The following is a 20,215-nucleotide window of genomic DNA, read 5'->3' on the forward strand; positions in this document are numbered from 1 at the left end:
ATTTATCATAACACTGTGACAAACTTAGGGGTAAGAAAATCGTTAAAAGAAGGTTCAAAGGTTCGGGGGAACATATTGTACGACGTAAATCATAATTGTTTACTGACATATAAATACATAGATTTCAAACGATATCGTAAATTTCAATTAAAACAGGTTTAAATAAACTTTGGCAAAATAAACAGTGCTAAAAATAAATTCTAACCAAAACGTACGTTTCTATAATTAAAATGTCGCTAGAACGTAAAAAATAAAATAAACAGAAGATAGTCTGTATTTGCAAAGTCTGGAAAATTATTCCGCCTCCGCGCGATACGTAGCTTTGTGTCGCAATTCCCACCATATCCCGGAAACACGGTACAGATACGGCAGAACGTACCGCTGTATTAAAGTGGAACGCAATTCGTACCAACCACGTCGTTGCTAATTAGTACGGTTTAATTGTTAAAATTTAGCCGCCAAACCACTAGGTCGGTCGATTCTCGATGGATCCTTGAGATTAACAACGTGCGTACCTCGAGCAGAAATTTCATTCCTATTAGAGCAAATGTAGCCGCTGGTAATCTGAATTTGTAAATCTCTTTGGTACATCGTGTGAGATAACGTAAATGAAGATGTAAGAACGCGTAAGTATAATATTTACGCGATAAAACGCGTGGATCCGTAATCATATCGAGATAAATCCGAACAGAATTCTTATAAAACGTAACAGGTGTCTCGATACAGCTATCTGAATAGATATAATTATCTTCATGAAGAATTCTGAGCTAGCATCGCGTGTTTCTGACATCGTGTGTAATTCGTGAGAAGAATCGACTTTCATCTGAAACGAGATCTGAGTCTCAATATATTTCAGAAGGTTAACTTGGAGGCGATGCAGCGTAAAAATTCGAATTACGACGAGCCACTGGATATTACACAATTTGTGTGGTTTATGAGCTTGAAGGATTAAGAACTTGATGGACCGTGGGACAGAAGCCAGAGGCCTAATTGCTTCAGTGTTTCTTCTGAAACTGTTTTTCTAGTTATTTGAGGAAGTTGTTCAACGTAGGAAAGTTTCTTTCTGTCAAGAAAGATTTAAAAGCCAATGCTGTTACTGCAGAGAGCCATTGGCTCTCTCTTATTACATTCTTCAACTTTTTCTCTGCTCTCCCGCTGTGACAAACATTGTGACGGAAGCTTCTGTAACAGCTTCTCTTTTTGGGGATATCTGAACGTTTCGATATTTGAAATATTGCAAACATTTGAGTATCGAAATATTTGAAAATTTGAATTTTACACGTTCGAACATTTGGATACCGAAACATCGAAATATTTGAAAATTTGAATTTTACACGTTCGAACATTTGGATACCGAAATATCGAAATATTTGAAAATTTGAAACGTTCAAACGTTTGCAAATTTGTACACTACGTGTACGACTGCTTGATAGAATTTAATAGAATTGTTACCCATTTTTCCACACTCGGATGTTCGCGTTTGACTCGTCACACAATCGAATACTTATCGCTGATCGCTTTCTGTGTCTTGATCTGTACCATTATTGTAGCCACGAAGAAATTCTATCTCATATAAACGTTCCACCACCGCTCAGCCAACACAGAGTCGGAATAAACGACAAAACGATAAAGAGAAATCGCTTTAAGGTAAGATCCACTTTGATAAACGTTATCAAAAGCAACTTGTAGGCTGGCAAGATTCTAGGAAAGCAAATTAGGAAACGAAATTTCCTAGCGCTAAGTGAACGATTCGAAGCGCGCAACGAAGAAACTCTGATGGTTCCATAAACAAAGTACAGGTGTACGGATTTGGCGATCGAATAGGTGAGGCAGCGTCTATTAATAAATGTTTAAACGTTCGAACGATTCGTGAAGCCTGCCAAATTGCTTTAAGAGTGCTACGTGTGCGTACAATGCGTTTGAAAATGGTTCCTCGCAATCGGAACGCGCGGCAAGCTCTCCTGAAAGCTTTGCCCGGAAAAGGATTAATCTTTCACGAGAAGACTACTCCATGATTTTTTATTTTGAAACGTTTTCTTTTTTTACGCTGTGCATATGACTGCGGATAGCCTTTTTTAATTTCTCCTTCACTTTCCCCTAAAACGTGACGCATGATTGAAATACGAAATACGTCAACAGAGAACGCTTTAAACGGAAAATTGTCGGAGAATTGATAAGCTCGACCCTTGATGACTTTCCAATTTACTGGAAATTACAAACGTCAAATTTCTTTCGTGACTGATGAAATTAGAAAATTGACCGCGAAACGAACAAGAAAAGGGAAAGTTTGATCGAAAATCCAATTTTATTCATACCTTCGTCGTCGTTTAAAAGCTAAGTAGAACCAGTCGCTATATAGTGGAGCAAGAAATTTGAAAATCGAATTCGACGTAAATTTAATTTTAAATCCAAATGCAAATTTATTTGCTTCTTTATCCTCGGTAAGTCCAAATAGAATCAGTTGCGCGATCGGCTACGATGGTATGCTAACTTCATCGAACCAGTTCCTCGATTTGTTTGCTTAATTCTTAGAGACCAGTCTGAAAAACCAGTGACTATAAAGTCAGTGATTGTTACTTTACTTAATAAGTAGTCTTATATCGATGTAGTCTTATTTTTATTCCAAGGTAATTTAAAACGTAACTTACTTTTGCTGCAATCTATGTTATCGAAGTCTTCTCCAAATTCATTTACTCCTTCGTGCTCGTTAAAACTAAGTAGTGTCACTCGCTATATACTCAGCCACGATACTACAGTGAGAATCAAAAGCGAGTATACTGCTTGAAGATAAGAAATTTGTTCAAAGACTGTTACATATACGTTGCATAATTAAAAATTGCTCGAAAAGATGTAAAATATGCAGGGGTCTTATATTATCGATCAAAATAGGGAAAACTGTAAGTAAGTGAATATTATACTCGCTTCATTTTTGTATGGTATATACATATTTTTGACTCTTACTATACGTCACTTTCATTGAGGTAGTTCCTGAATTTGTTTCCTTCAAAATTGATCAGTTTGCAGATCCGTTCCGAGTTTTTAATTGCATCTGATCTTTTAAGTGCTCCTCTTTCACACGAGCGAAACGAGCGTGTAGTCGCCATAAAACATAGCTTTTCTAGGTCGGCAACCCGTTAAATGGTTGATGCCACGGTGAGAAAGCGAAGCAAGGAGTGGATAGACGAGATACGTAAATTAATAATAAGGCGTTGGCGCGTCGGTGGAACGAGATATTTCACGCAGTGACTGCAAACATAGAGAGCATCTGCAAACAGAGTCAAATAGAATCTCGTTGTTGAATTTGAGGGTAAATACGGATTTGTAAGCGGGGCGTGCGGGATAGAGAAACCGCGTTTTCAAGTAAAAGGGTAGCCCAGCTATTTTCCGCTCTTTGTGCCGGTCAGAATACTCGATATCGATCGGTATTTTTTTTATTCACCTTTCATTCCGATTCAAAGCGTAGCCAGATTGCTCCTGATAGCAGCGTTCGATCTTCTCGCGATAACGATAAATATTTGTAACTATCTAATCCAAAAGTTAGTAAATTATCTTTCAGGCAATTTATATTTTCTTCGTTCCGAATTATCTTCGAACTATCGTTCCCCTTATAATTTTTGTCACTGAGAAATTTAAACCATTCTTTTTTAGAAATTTTTAAGGAAATTAGAACGATTCGAAATACGCTTTTCCGTGTTACGAACTAATAACAATAACAGCCTGGTGATAATGTTTTTCGCTGTAATTTCTTTATGTATCGATGCAATCGTTAATTAAAATAATTGCTAAATCGGCTTCGTTTATCGTGGAAACGTACTATCGCCGCACGATTTACGTTATAACGGAAATTAATTAAATTTGCATATAATTTCTGCTTCGATAAATTACGATATCTATGTCCTTTTAAACTCGTCCTTTTCAAAATACGTGGGTAATTGGTAAATCGTTGCGGACTGTTCTAGAAAAATGCTGGCACTTTTTGTTTAATTGTCGACTCCTTTTCCATCACATGGCTATCCTACAGCTTTTCTCACCAAGCTTCACAGCTTTCTTTATCCTTGAAAGCTTTCTACGGCGACGAATGGTCCGCGATAAATGCCTTAAAGCCGAGCAACTGTCTATTATTATAGAATTGAAAAAATTTGAGAAATCTGTGTCGCCATCCTTGGGAGAAATAAAACTGTCCTTTATTAAAAAGATGATCAGGAGACAATAAACAATAGCAGGAGAAAATAAAATTCGCTTAGAAGGTTAAATTTATTTCATTGAAAAGATGGCAAACAATGAATCAAAAAGTTAGAATTCTGCCTGGTATTTGTTTCATAACAAAGTAGAAATCTATAAGTGAGGTTGACAGCTCTGGCGAGATACAAATGTGTCGCAAAGTGATCTCATAACGGTACAATTTTCACGCTCTATTTTCTCTTTATGCGCTTGTCACGATGTTCGAATCATAAACCGCTCGAAGATACGCAATGAAATAAAGAAAGTTTTTGTTTATGTCACAAATTTAATACCGTCTGCCAGACTATGACAAAGCGTAGCATATCTCACGATGACAAGCGATATCGTCGATTTCAGTCATATATATTCTAATGTTGTGGTAATATTTCTGTAACCACTTTTCATAACAAGTCTGTCATTCGAGCAATGCAATCGACGTTCTCTTCCTTTCTCACGATTTGTATTTTCTAAGCGAAAACCAGTTGTGGTTACCGAACGATACTCGATCTGCGTTTTGATTATTTTCTGACGAAACGTTGGACAAAATGATTTTACATAATTTTATTATTATTTTATTTATTATAATTTTATCGCTATTAAAATATATTATATATAACATGGATTTTTTAAAATTGTTCGAGATTCTTACACAACGATTAATGGAACAACTCGTAGTATTCAATTTGTCCATAGATATCGTTGTTCTTGTACATTTATTTTTCCTAAAGTATCGAAACGTGTTATCTTTTAATCGATAAAACACTTTATTGCATATCCTTAAACGTGTAATCGTAAAAATAATTTTTAGCGCTTAGCTCAACACCTTCGCGAGTAAAATGCTTACGCGATGCTTTGAACGAGATATAAATGTGTGTGTTAATTGGTAAAAAAAGCAACTGTCCTTACACTATAAGAGTGTCACAGATGGTTAGCGAAAAGTGCAATGACGAGAAAAATAGGAAAATGTGTGTATTATATCTGTCAAGGCGTTACAATGAAATGTAAGTTAGTCGTATTGCGTAAAAGTTAGATTACATAGATAAATTAACACAATAACAAAACAGATGGAGAAAGAAAAATTTGCATACGAGCATCGCTAATTTGACCTAATCTAATCTAGAATCTTTAGAAAAGACACAACGATCGCTTTTAATAAGAGAAATATTTCGCGCGAAACATCGTACGAACGATAAACGTATTGCGAGATATTTTATCGATACAAATGGAAAGATTACAATTAATACACTTGGAAAATACAACAAATGGAAAGATTAAAATTAATACACTTGGAAAATACAGCGGTATTTGAAGTACGCGAGAAGCACTTTGTCAAACGACATCCTGCTTTGGGTAGAGATGGCACTTGCGCTTGTTATAACCACACAGTCTTGCAGCGCATGTACTTGTATAAGCACACCCAGTCACGCATATATATTATATAACGATATAAATTTATCCAGTGCCACGTACCTATAGAATTAAACGCATAGACGACACGAATGATAGCAAAGAGCAGCGCTCGTGTAGTTAACGCGATTAATATCGAATAGCTGAATATTGGCCAACGGAATTTCATTTTCCATTCTGTGAGTCGAAGTTTGCAAGCAAAGTTTTCTACATCACGCGATATACATAATAAAATTATTGACCAAGTAGCTCGATATAACTTGGTTGAAATACAAACACATCCCGCAATCAGCGAGGCTGTAATTTTGGCTGTTGTTTGCCCGAAACGTCGATTAAAATCACCGAATTAGAAATGAATCAGAAACGAATCGATTCTCTTTTCACGCTCTTCGGAATTCTTTTGGATAAAACACGGATAAAAACGATTAAAAAAAGGAACAACGAATCAGCGGAGAAAGAACGATAGCTTGAAATTTTCTGTAATTTAAAATTGAAAAGCGCTCGTAGAAAACACTGTAAGCGGCAAAATTGAAGAGTTTCGATTTTTTATTGCGGAATCTTCTACATACCAATGATATATACTTTGTGCGTGCAATTTCCCTCTTTAAATGGTTACTGATATTGCTAGAACATGGTGTCATAACGTCGCCTCTATAGAGAAAGATATAAGTGCTAATAAACATTGGTTAATCGCTTTCCGGCTTTTTTCTATGCCATCCATCTGAATAAATGGAATACTTGGTTTTCTTTACAACTAGCATCGATGCACGAGTTTTCTCTTCCTCCTGAAAAGCTTGTTTCTTAATTGCTTCTTAGAAGTACGAGACGGCATACCTACGTTAAGAGTACTCTGATGCGCGACGACGGTTCCGTGTTAAGAGCCCAAAATTATTTGACATAATCGACTGCGTTACTGTTTAAAATTTCAACGTTTATTCAAGCCGGTTAACGCGAAACCTTTGATCGATTCAGCTCGATTGGCTTCGCTCTCGTCGACGCACTCGGCTAATGAAATATCGATCCTCGCGAATCGGCATTTCGTACGTAAAGAGACGGATAGAATCGACCGGCTACGCGCTAGCTATAAATTTATCTTCGGTCGTGAACACCAACTTTCAAACGCTTCGCGTGAAAGGTCGAGCGCGGTGCTTTACGCTGTTTACTGTCGTCACGGTAGCTTCGTTTTGACCACGCTGATATTTACAGAGTACGGTGCAAGACCTGGTACAAACCAGGGATGCGATATCGAAGTGACTTTACCATGCCGACGAGCTGTGCAATTCGATTAATTCATATTTTTGATATCGCAGCGTATAAGAGCTTGTCCGCTGGGTATTGGAAATATCGAAAAAATATTCTCTTATTGAGAATATAAGTCATCGAAATGGAAACACATTGTGCAATTGACGCCTTAGCCTGTTAATTAGTCTATTAATTCAACCTGTCGAAGACCAGTTAACTCGCCATATTCGTATTTTCGAAATCTTATTTTATTTACTTAATACCATTGTACTTTATTACCGTGTCGTGTGTCACTGCTGCCAAAGATCGTACTAACAGCCTATCATAAGCGTACATTGCTGTGCAATAGTCCGACTACTGATTCCTAATTTCGATACCAAAGACCAGCGGATCTCCTAGTATTTCTCCATGTATAACATCCATCGAGAGTGCCGTCACGCCGAAGAGGGTCTGGTCTCCCCTTCGGACTTGCACGACGGCCTAGGCAGCTTGGCCTTAGGAGGAGTGGTCCTTCCTAACGGCCCAATCAACCAAGGATGACTACCGATTACACCATCAGGGAGAAGACGAAGGAGTGCCCCAGCAACAATACGAAAAAGATGGTCCCGGGGCTCTCCTACCAATCGTCAGGACGATCACCGTGGAGGTTTTAGCCGGTACGAATCCGACACTACCCGGCACCCTCTCCCAGGAGGGCGCGGGGCGCCTATGAAGGTTTCCTCCACGAAAAAAAAAAGAGAAAAGTACTTCTCCATGTATCCTCAAAATTTCAAATATTGTTTCTAAAATCGTATTTTGTCATTTTCATATTCAACGCCAAGACTAATTGTCCTAAGACATCAAACGAAAATAGATACGGAATTTTTCTTTCCGTTATCAAACGCGTTGTACGTCAATTTCGAAGACAAGTAGAAATTTGTATCAAATGCTCGTATGCTCCAAGCGTTTCCTTCAAAGAGTGTAGCGAGGAGAAAGCGATGCGCAATTTTCCTAGTTAATACGATACTTTGAAATTTTCGTTAATAAGTATGTTTTTGCCGGCTTTCGCCGGTTTTGATAATAGCTGCATCGATTTGATAATAGAAATCACTTTTTACATTGTATCTATTTAACAAATTTTTTTTAATTTTCACGACTAAATTCAATTTTGATAAGAGTATAGAAAAAAGAATAGAGAATAAAACAGGATAAACGCAAAATGGAAACACATTACAAAATGGTAAAAAAGGCAGTCGATTCGATCATACTCTAAAAACCATCCTCTGTGTGTGTTTCGCCACATGATACGAAGATTTAATCTGCAAGCAACGTTCGTCGATTTGAAGCTTGCACAACCTCGTACGTCGATCCTCTAAATTTACGCGCAAACTGATTAATCCATACACCGCGGAAATTCTAATTCATCGTGTCCTATTCATTTGATCCTATAACGCAATTAGAAGTTTAACATAACCTTTCGGAAACGATGAAACGAATCTAACGCGGTCTCTCGCTGTTTTAATTTCATTTTTAACACAAACGATATCGAATTTAACAATATGCAGAATATTCTACCAATTAAATTATACGTGAATTTTAACGATGAACAGAGGGAAATAGATAAGATGCGTGAAAATTTAATTAACGATACGAGCGGCAAATTGTTCGTTAAATTATGGTATGGATATTAATATAAGAAATTTATATAGAGAAGAAATATGGAAGAAATTTTCTACGAGAAGCGAAACAATTTGTATAGGGAAGAAACATGGGAGAGATTTTCCACGAAAAATAGGAGATATTTTAAAAGAGAAAACAACACGAAAATAGTCGCTCCGATGTATAAGTTGAGAAATTCGTTCGTTGGAGTAGAATATCACCTCATGCGGAAACTAGAATCGCTGTTTGCCAGAATTTTACGCGTTTGTACGAAGTTTCTGTAAGCTACTTCGCTGCGTTAAAAGCGTCCCATAAAACTGTCCATGAACATTCTGTACATAAGCCTTTTGTGGCGAACTATGGGTTGGAATCTTGGAACAACTCGGCATTTTGCTCGAAAGAAACGAAAAACTCTAAAAATTCTCATTCGCTGTTTTAATTTTTAGTTTTACAACTCTTCTTACAATCCTAGTTTGTGCAATCTACTTTTTGAGATTACAGGACTTTTTTAAACTGAAATAAAGAACCGAGAAAATTAATTTACAATCCGTCCTTTCACATAATTGACGCGTAGAGTTTGTTGCATAGTTCAATCCTTTTTCAAAGTAAATTCACAATTCTAAATTAACACTGACGGCCATATTCTGAACCATAATGAAATTAGTAAATCGAAATTTTAATCGACGGAAGAAGAAAACGTAATAGAAAGACATACAACTTACAAAAGTATTTGAACGCTTATAGAAATATTTTCTGACCATACTGTGTGTTATACAAAAGATCTCGTACAGCGTACGACACGATATAATTATCACGATTACATTGGCAGAGTTTGAAACAAATTGAAGTTACAAGATACAGACTTTTACTATAGCTACACTTAAGTAATAAAAATAAGAAATAGTTTTAATGTTCTAATCCGAATTTATGACGATGGGCTTGGGCTCGAAGTGACGTAGCGGGTCACTGAACGTAGCCACGGTCACGGGAGGGACGTGCACCTGACAGAGGAATGGAACGATTATATGGCTTTCCTTAAAAACAAAGATTGACCCGAGAGGTGGGGAGAGGAATATATAAGGGCAGTTCCACTTGGATTTTGATAGAGTTCACGCAGATAAGTTTTACTTGTACGTGGAATTATACGTGTATCGCATCGCATTCGTCCTCCCGTGGACCGTGGATTCGTTGTCGAACCTGAATTCGTTGTCATCGACATCTCGACCATCCTATCGCCGCCATTACTTATAGCCTCTTGTAGTGCCCACATTTGTACCAATAGACATCAGCTATATCCGCGATGGTAAATTTGAGTAAAGGTTCATCGAACGCCCAAAATTCCAATCTTAATCCGACATCAGAAGTGCGAGTTAATTTAGTCGCTGGTGCAAAAATCGAGCGTGGAACCTAACAATTTCTCGCCACCGCGTTTTAACCCTGAAACCGCGGGCTCCGATTCCGCTGCACGATACGCAGCTGTCAATTTGATTATGGAGGAAAATCCTTACAAAGCAGTGCCCTGAATATGATTTCAATAACGAGCGTCGAATCGACTTCTACGTAGTGGAAGCATCAACTGGTGGATCAAGTCATCCGGGTGAGTCGTTTCCATTTTATCCCGATTTTGGAGCCGAGTGTTCCCTAATTAAAGAATCCGTAGTCTTGAGATTTTCTGGCAAAAGGATTGATATAGTAGTAATGCGAGGAATAAGAAATATTTCCAACCTTAATCCGACATATACATTCGAGAAAAATCAAAAGATCGTTAAAACAGTGAATTATTTGTTGTATCAATGCCCTCTAATATCTTTAGATAGACGCACCTTTAACACTAACGATGTATTCATACTAATACGTCGCCTACGACATCTTGTTACTCGTAGTCTGGAATTTCCAGTGTGGTTACACATTCTACCATTATGGTCACGACAGTCGTGTCTCGTTGCAATGTCGAATATCTTAGAAAATCTCGTATATCACGTCCATAATACGTCCATAAACATTTTTTTACGGTAAACGTTCAAACACTTTCGCGAATGGTCGTAGATCGAAAAGAAAGAGAAATTCATCGGAGGGACGCTCGCGGGGAGAACCATCGTGAATAATCCATCATACGTATTTTGCTATTACAAGCTTGATCGAGACTTTTAATCCGCCAGAGGGAAGGTATTTATTTATGAGAAATTATATGACACTTTCTTGACCGATGCGAAACCGATCATCCGCGTAAAACGAGCCATAAAACTCTACCAGGCGAACTTTATATGACACGTGACGTTTCAATCTGTCGTTACAAGTTAAAACACGCAATCAATCGTCGAAGAGTCCAAACCATACGATTTATAGCCGTGTACGGTTTCAACGAACCGTCAACGGTATAATTCATGAGAGAAGTCGGGCGAGTGAACTTTAATTGTCAGTTTGTATATGCTCGAGTGTTTCAACATTTTCGCGTTGAAATTCGAATTTTGCGTGCAAACGAGGAAAATACGGAAATTTGCTACTACAGATACGATCAGAACTCGATGGCATATTAAACGCTTGATAATTGGAATGGAATATATTCCGCAACGTGTGAAAATTTATAAAACCGTGATAAAATTTCTCACGCAGCTTTTTCTATTTTTTTCCATACATCTGTATGTAACGATAAAAGCAAAAGAATTTTATAGCTGAGTAATCGTGTAACGTGCAGAAATTTATAAGAATGTGGTAAAATGTTTTAATTACATTATCCCGTTTTATTATAACAAGGCGCAAAAGTACGCACATTTTAAACTCTGTTAAAATCAACGTAACGAAAAAAGTATAATTACACCAATTAGCGTCTTTTAAAATGTAATGGTCGTGTGACAGCGAAATATATGCATATGCCTGTGTTCGCAGTAATAGAAACAAACGACCAAAACCATTGTTAATTTTCATTAAAAATTTGTATATCTATCGAAAATTTTATAGAATAATTTCCCTCGCGGGATGAACCCAACATTGGTACAACGTTAGTTTGACTATGAACAATTAAAAGATTAAAAGATCTTCGATATCAAGAACTTTACATTGGAAAATAGCGTAATAAACGTATATTATACGAAAGCATTTTAATTCTTCGTTCGAGAAAGCAACTGTTTTCGTTACCTTCCAGCAAAAAGCAATATAATCCTAATCGATACGAAAGGACATCCGAAATACGTTCTGAGAATAGAGAAGATTCTTGGTGAATGGTTAAAACTGGCCGAATCGATGGGTCTGACGTGGGGCAACTTTTTCGATGACGGTAGCCTAGAATCCACCGTCAAGTGATACAGGTTTACGCATGGGTGGACAGCCGCATTGTGTTCACGCTCGCATTCTCTAAAGTTCGAACATGTCCGCTGCAAGAACAAATATCAAGCGGCGCGTACGCTTCGTGGGATGAAATATAGAGAGCCCACGAACCAATGGCAGTTTTAAAAAAAAATAATACCCAACTATTCTTTTCGTTTCTAGAGTTTTTAGAACAATCCATCGAAGTTTTGCTATTTCGCGAGTTAAAGATACCGTGGTTCCGAGTTAATGAGAAATACCATGGTTAAGGAATAATGGTTCTTCGAAAAGGAGCAATAATTTGTGAATCGAGTTGAATTCAATTATAACGTCAAATGTTAAACAAATAACCTAAAATTGTATGCTGCAAGAACGTAAAGTAAAATTAGGTGAAATTAAAGCGAACTTAATTTTTTGTACAAGGGATCTTGTAAAACGCTATCTAGTTACAAAGTTTTCGCCAGTGTAATTACCGTTGCGTAATGGTATAATTGTTAACTCTTATATCGGGTGTGATTATTCGCATATTCTGTCGATCACAGATGTCATATTAACTTCAAGTATCGTTTCACAAGTCATTTTTTATTTTCTATGTTTTTCTTTTATAAATGCTTAAGTCTTTATTTCCGTACTCGTGCACGCTGAAACCATCTGCCACGCCAATTTTTCGAAACGCGCATTCTCTTTTTGCACAGAACCAACAAAAAGAAAATTTATAAAATGCGTTCGTTCCGATCACGTTCTCTCCGACAAGAAACTTCGAAAATTCGCTTTGGACAGCAGACTTTCTTTCTATTTTTGTTTCCTGGAGAACCGTAGGAAATACAGTAAAAAGCGTTGAATTTTTCAAAAGTGCCGCGCCATGCTGAAGCATTTCGTGCGGATGATAGAATAATGAGACGGGTCGCAGCTGTTTTCTACGGGGCGAACTTGTTAAAAATTTCATCGTCCTTTTAAATTTTTCTTTGCGCGAAACGCGGCTCGATCGTCTCGTTCGAATTCCAACGATCGCCGGTAAACGAGTTATTTAAATGAACGTATCTTGCATCGAGAGAGTTGATTGGATTTATTTACGCAAGACGAACTGATACAACATTAATTTCCAACAAAATCCCACTGGATCACCTGCGCTTCGATACTAAATCTCGTTGCATTTTTTCCTTCGAAATAATTCTTTTAGTAGATTCAAAATTCCACCGATTAATAAAACGTTACAGTATAAATCAGTTTATCGTTTATTCTACGATTTATCGTTAATCTCTTTCGTTCGTTCATCGACTGATTCTCGCGTGCAATTGGTATAATTATGATAACGAGACAGCTGGAAAAGCTCAGGCTTTTCTCGGCTCCTAATTGCTACCTCTTTTAATTCCCCAACAATCCAACTGTTTTTTATCTGTTCCAGACTGAGATTAAACGCACGATATACTTTATCTCTTTTCCTTTTTTTCTTTGAGTTGTCATTAGCAAACTCGTTAAATATTGTTTTTTCTCCATTACGGTCGGGAGAGTTATTTGATTCTTTTTATTTAACCTGATCCAGAGAATGACGGAGCACCAAGTTCAACTTCGTCCCTTCGAGTGATGAAATTCTATTTGAACTTCGTTCTCGTAACGGTACAATTCAATTTGAACTTCGTCTTCATAATCACGGGGTAGTTTAAGTCAAACTTCAATCTCGGGCTGATGAAATCAAACTTCATTATGGCGATGAAGAAAAATCAAGTATAACGTGATCATCGAACACGATATTTGAAATACGATATCTTTGTGATTAGTGAAACTTCGTTTCCATCCAGGAATTTCAACAATTTCTGATACTCGCAATTTAATCAAATTCGCCAGTCAAATTTCACCCCTTGGGCGAAACACACGAAGAACACACGAAGAAAAACATGAGATCAATTACACCCGAGATAAATCTCATAATCCAGATCCGTGTTCGTTATCTCTGCACTCGCAGAATTAAATTCTAACTGTATATCCTCTTTACGGAAGAAATCAATCGAAACGCCGTACACCTCTTATCGTACAACGTTCGTCACAATTATCCGCTGCACTAACGCGAAACTTGATCAGTATTCTCAGAAGAATACCTGCCAACTGTGTGATCGTCGTTAAAAATTGTCTTATCGGACACCGAACGTTTTCTTTGCACAGTCGTTCTTTTATTAAATGTAACTGTTTGATTTTGTTGCCAGCGATGGTCATTGACTGAATGTTTTAAAACAAGACTGAAATACAATTTCGAGGAAAGTCGATCATTAAAGATCTGCAGATAAAAATGCTAAGTCTTATACGAGATTATATTATTTCCTATCGTTTGTACGTCATTTCCATATTCCATTTAGACGATACGATATCTCTATATAATTTCCATGTTCTTTTGAAAAACAGCTGTCTCTCCAATTCCATTCGCAGGTTTCACGATACAACGTCACATGGTTAATTCTCAATGCAGTTACAATTTCGCGTTTTTGGCGTCCTGGTGGATATATATTTTTGGACATCGTTATTTAGAAATGCTAAAAATTTGCGAAAATGTGTCGTGCTCGTCAGATTCGAGTTTTAAAATAACTTTTATGATCGGAGAAGTAGCAATCGAAGAATTTCTAATTCAAATACTCAAGAATTCTAAGCTCTTGTCCAATTCCTATCGAATTCAACGAATCGAATGGCTGGCCGTCCTTACAGTTTAAGAATTTAGGAACTCAGAAATAACTGCAGCTTTTTCAAATTCCTCACCGACGAGCAACCATGAAAGAACTCGATCTACTCCATATTTTTCACCATTTTTAGCCACAGAAAACCTCCGACATATCGCATTCCCTCTGCCCAACGATTTCACTCGATCAACGATGAAATACGCGCTACTTCTCTGAAATTCCCAGGGAAACGAGTATCTATCTGTCGTTCGATCCTGCCGAGTTTCAACAAATCATCCCTTTGGGACGACTCTTCATTGCGCATACCGCGCAATACCTACGAGAACCGTTCGATACCTGATTGAAATACGTATCGTTCGCAGCCTCGAGTCGGCATCGCTTTTGTCCCCCAATCACTATAGTATCCTATTCCTATTCCTTCCCCAGCCAGTAATACCTTATTTCTATTCCACGGATTAATGCGCGGATCACATCGTATCTTTGTCCGCGTGGAAGAAGAGCGGTACGTTTTTTCTTTTATTTTCTCTCTTTCTTTCCTTTTTCTCTTCTATAGAAGGAAAAGGAGGGATTATTTAAACAGGGATCCGGATATCTACGCGGCTCGCTGATTAACAGGCCGTAGCAAACAGGTCGACAGCTTCGTGTCGCACATGCGAACGCGACTCGCAATTTCGTGTCGCACCATTGGCGTACGCCGAGGAACAGAGAAGCTTCGAAAGGCGATTTTCGAGGATCGACGCGTTTTCCGTGAAAATTGCGTGCCACAAGTGATTAAGTAAAAGTCGATAGTCAGATAAAGTCAAGCGAAGTTGAGTTTAAACTACCAAACTAATAGAAGGATTACTGTGCTTTCTCGGTTGCTCGGTTCGATTATTTGGCTAGTTTCATATGGTTTTTCTATTCCATATCTGTAGTCAATGAATTTACAAGAGGATTGTTTAATATCGAGCGGTATTAAAACGATCGTTTAATTTCAGAGTGGCGTCAAATTGGTAAATGTTAACAGGGAAGATATACTCTTCCCGTTGATCGATAATCCTTGTTGTTTTTGTAATAACAATAGAACAAGTTGCTCTTTGCTAGATACGTAACAGCATCGTAACAAATATCAGTGAACTCTGAAATCTCGATTTCTTTTCTCTTCTCAAAGATTCGCCATCAGACGCTAAATATCAAAGTTAGTTTCACATTTTACCAATATGATCACGTTAGTCGTATCTTTCAATTTCTAATAGAATTTCAGCAACTTTCCTATAATACGCATAAAATATTCATAAAAATTGTGAAATATTTTCTTAACCTTCTGATAATACAAGTTACGCCTACGTAGCGTGCATAGCGCATTTCCACGATTAATTAAACTTCGAAATAATTTGACTGTTCCGAAATTTTAACGCGTTAAAGCGGCCGTGAAGCAACGAGTTACGGGACCGATCGAGCAGCGGGGAAAAGGGTTCAGCCTCGTCATCTTTCGAGCCATATTTTTAGAGCGGTTTACAGCATTACTTTGAAACGCAATACCGTGCAGACACGTTGTGTGTCTTACACTGGTTAAATGAACTCACACGATATATTGTCGGCCGTACGAACGGTACAGCTCGTCTGTTCGACAGGGAATGCTCGCTGAACCCTGAAAGAAATTTTCGTTTTATTTCACTCGGCTAACCAAGCCTGTAATTAATAATTTTCCGTGCGGCAAGGCGGCAGCCTACCACCGTTGTTGGTAAACACGGATTTTCCTTTAACCAGCACCAGCCAGGGGATCATCGTTTATTTTTAAGATGAAATCTATTTCGAGGCTGCGCCAGCCGGTCCCTTTCATTAACTTTTATTACCGCGACGAACGCATTCGATGATTTATGTCGTGACACGTTCTCTACCAAATCCAAACCTTGAACTGCGATTTCGCGGGAGGGTTAACGCGAAGATTATTTCAGATGTCAGATATGTTACTTTCTCGTGACGACCGCGACCGTCGATGGAGAAAGTAGAGTAGAGCGATATGCCATCGACAAATTCATTTTCGCAAATACGAGGTTGTAGGATCTATAATAATAATATTCCAAGATCGTGAAACTGAAATCTGTAAAATCGGAAATGTTTCAGCATCGGAAATAATCAGGGAATTGCAGAAAAAGTTATCAAACTTTAAAATCCACGGAAGAATTCGAATGGGTTTAACAAGATTTAAATAAAATTTAAATAAAGGAAAAGCTAACTACCTTGGAGAATCCAAACAGCCAAAGATTAGATTAATCTTGTCGTTTCCTGTGTATAAGCAATTTTTTAAGTTTCAGAAAAGTATAAATAAACCATTGTCGATAAGCATAATCGTTCGGATTTTATGTCAAAATTTCTTTACCGTCGTGTTTGGTAACGATAACGATACAAAAATTCGGACAGTGTTAGAATCGTCAAAAAATGTTAATCACAGTTACACAAAAGGAGAAGTATTCCGATTTGAAAACGAAACGAATAAAAGGTTAAAACGAATAAAAAGCAAACTTTGACAACCGATCGTTGTTGAAATAAAATACATGGCTATAAGGCATTAGCTAAATATTAAAGACTCAACGCGTACAAATAGAAAAATAAGGGACGTTATTCATAGCCGCGCGAAGCATACTCGCCGTGCTTATAAATATATCGCGGGACCGGTAATTTCACCGGAGTGTTTATGACAGAAAATACACCTGCACATACGAGGTATATTTTCTGTCCCGTGGCAATGTCAACAAATCGTTATATCCGTACTATCCACCAGCCGAGGCTTGCCAGGGGGAAGTTAACCGTGCGGTAACTTCACGTTTATTATTTCAATTTTAATTAAATACACGCGCATAATGCGATCGTGAGGTACAATTGCAACAACAACAGCATGCATCGATATAATTGTATCGCGTGATCGATCCAAAATATGTATTTACAGAATTATCATTTCGAATAGGTTTGTACCTAAAATGAGAGAACAATTTTTTCATGTAAAAATTAGTTACTATCTTTGCATGCGTTAAACTATCGTGAAAATTCATTACGGTCGCGCGACGATTATTTTTATATCAAGATATTAATATTTTATCGTTCTGGAAATTTCAAAAATATTTAACAGTATAAATTGTTAAGACAATCAGAATCATCGATTCGTAATTTTTCATAGGAATTTTATAGATTTACGATATCGCATTTTTTTACGGTTTCAATGGTTTTGGTAAAGTATGTAGATTGTAATAATTATTTTTTACCTCTCTCATTTTTGTTATTTTAGTACAAGTTTTATGCTTCAGTTTTATTAAGGCGGTAATTTCTATCGATCGTGGTAATTTTGACGTAGTTGAACTTTTTAACGGCCTCGCGTGAACATCGAAGAGAATGATGCATATTTTGAAGAGCGTTATTATTAAAATTAAATTAAGATTGTGTAGATAGGGTTAACGAAGTTCGTTAATCACGGGCTCCAAAAACGTCTTACAATATTAATGTGATATAACGATGCACGATCTAAATAAAAATACCATTATTAAAATTATTCTACAGTTTTATCGTAGTAGGAGATTTGATTGATTTGCAATTATCCTAGATAATTCACGAAGATTATCATGCTTGGGAGTAGCGACCCGTAATCGTAAAAACGTTTCACAGGGAACAAGATGAACTTGTCCGCTCCTTCACGATATCGGCGTAGCTCAATGTAGAGTTTAATTTGCATATCGTGTGCACGGCAGTTATATCTGATACAACTTGTTTTTACACGGGCTTGTGACGTACTCTATGACTGATGTAACTTTCGAGTTTGCGATAATATCATTATCGTCGAATGCTTTTATCCCTCCGACTTACGGAAATACGAAATTATCTTCAAACCGAACCAAAGGTTCTTTTACAACGTTTAATCTAAATATACGAATAAAAATATCTATTACTGATGTCGAAATAATAACAAAAAGTGTTCGTCGATTCAGTACGATATCTCTATTTTGATATGGAAAGAGTAAGGATTAAAAAGGTTCCGAAAAAGTAAGAGATATCGTAAATTTAGAAAGAACAAGTTATTGTAGAATATTTAATTAGGAAAAAATAATAAGGAAAGATAACGATTTTGTTTGTGAAACTGACGGTAAAAGAGTATCTGTTCGAAAACTGTAGAAAAATATCCTGACAAATTGTAAATTTCAGGAGAAGCTAAGGTCAATTATTTGAATAAAAAAAACTTGCATTTATATCGAATTCCTTTCAAACTCGAGCGACATATCTATTTGCTCGATGGAAGTTATATGCCTGTCACGAACCTTTCCGTTGGAAATAGAAATATTACAATTCCTGTGCACACAAAATTCAATTAACGTAAGATCTTCGAGACGTAAAAATAACAAAAATTAATTTTCTAGGAATTGACGAAGCACGAACGATTCTAATATCCGATGGGTATACAGAATAAACTTAGATGAAGGGCGCGAGAAGAAATGACGGGCAAACATGACCGGTATCGATCAACGATCTTCCACGACTGTATGGACATGTACCGTTCGTTTTATGAGGGCTGCTCTCCTCGCTATGATTCATCCTTCTCTGTTTCGTCGAGCACGTTCGTTCGAAACTTTCAGCGCAGTGAACGTCTGGTACAATACGACTGCTGGAAGCAAAGAGGAAGAGAAATAAACAGAAACAAGGGTGACTTGTTGCTGATGGCGATCCACTTTGCTTTGAAAAACCTAACGTCGGTTATTATTACTTCTCCCCTTTCCTATGAAATTCCAGGAAATGTTTAATTCTTATCGCTACAATTTTTACACGGGAAATAATTTTATTCTTGTGCTTTCCTTTTTTATTTTATCGTATCTTATTTCTTTGAGAAAAGAAGCCATGTTTCCTTTATGAAAAGGTGATGTTGTACCGTTAATCGTTATTGAATTTTGATTTTAATTAATTCGTAGATGCCGCTGAAGCGCGCGCGTTACACGTGATATAAATATACGATCTAACGTGGTTAATATGTTTGACCGTAACAGCGGATTATAATCGAGTATATAAATAGGTGCACGTATATTTCCTGAATACAAAGTTGACCACAACCTTCGTAAATTGTTAAAGGTAGCATAGCAACTCTCGATGCGATGCACCGTTCTCGAAGTCGTTGCGTATATTTGTGTTTGGATTTGTAATCAAAATTTTTCATAAATACATGTTCGTACTTGCGAAACGATAAACATAAAGCCACTGTAATATTAAGATATAAAGATCAGCAGTCGTAATTGAATATAATCGAAAGTCCGATTTTTTCATTAAATTTAACGATACGAGAAAGACAAAGCGTAACACAGGTTTTGTTTATATAAAGGTAATCATTATCGAAGTGTCGATATATTTTTGTTATGTCATAGCTGATAAAAAGAAATTCATCCATGCATAATGTATTAACCTTCTAACGAGCAGATCTCTTTATCTCACAAAAGATAATCTTACGCAAAAGGAAGGATGTAAGTCTTTGTGAAGATACTTCTTACACCTTACCATTTCAAAGCTTCTTTAAATAGACGAATAACAAATATAAAACAAGAAAACAACCGGCTTGCGACTACAAAGTAATTTCAAACATCGACCGCGTTATGAAAAACGGATTACCATTCGTAAGAATTGGGTATTCCATAAAAAATTATTAATAGCGTGATACAAAATGATACAAAAATTGATATAAAAAATTATTTTAAAAAATCGCCATTATTAATGAAAATTATCTTAAA

General features: G+C 37.0%; 1 protein-coding gene across 2 annotated transcripts in view; it reads right to left on the reverse strand.

The window, feature by feature from the left end:
- Positions 1 to 20,215, reverse strand: part of Rgk3 (Rad, Gem/Kir family member 3) — a 74,738-nt gene that overhangs the window by 33,088 nt on the left and 21,435 nt on the right. The gene's annotated exons all lie outside the window — the stretch shown is intronic.

The sequence above is a fragment of the Bombus flavifrons genome, chromosome 1, assembly GCF_040668555.2.
Source record: "Bombus flavifrons isolate JBK064 chromosome 1, iyBomFlav1_principal, whole genome shotgun sequence".
Classification (NCBI taxonomy): domain Eukaryota; kingdom Metazoa; phylum Arthropoda; class Insecta; order Hymenoptera; family Apidae; genus Bombus; species Bombus flavifrons.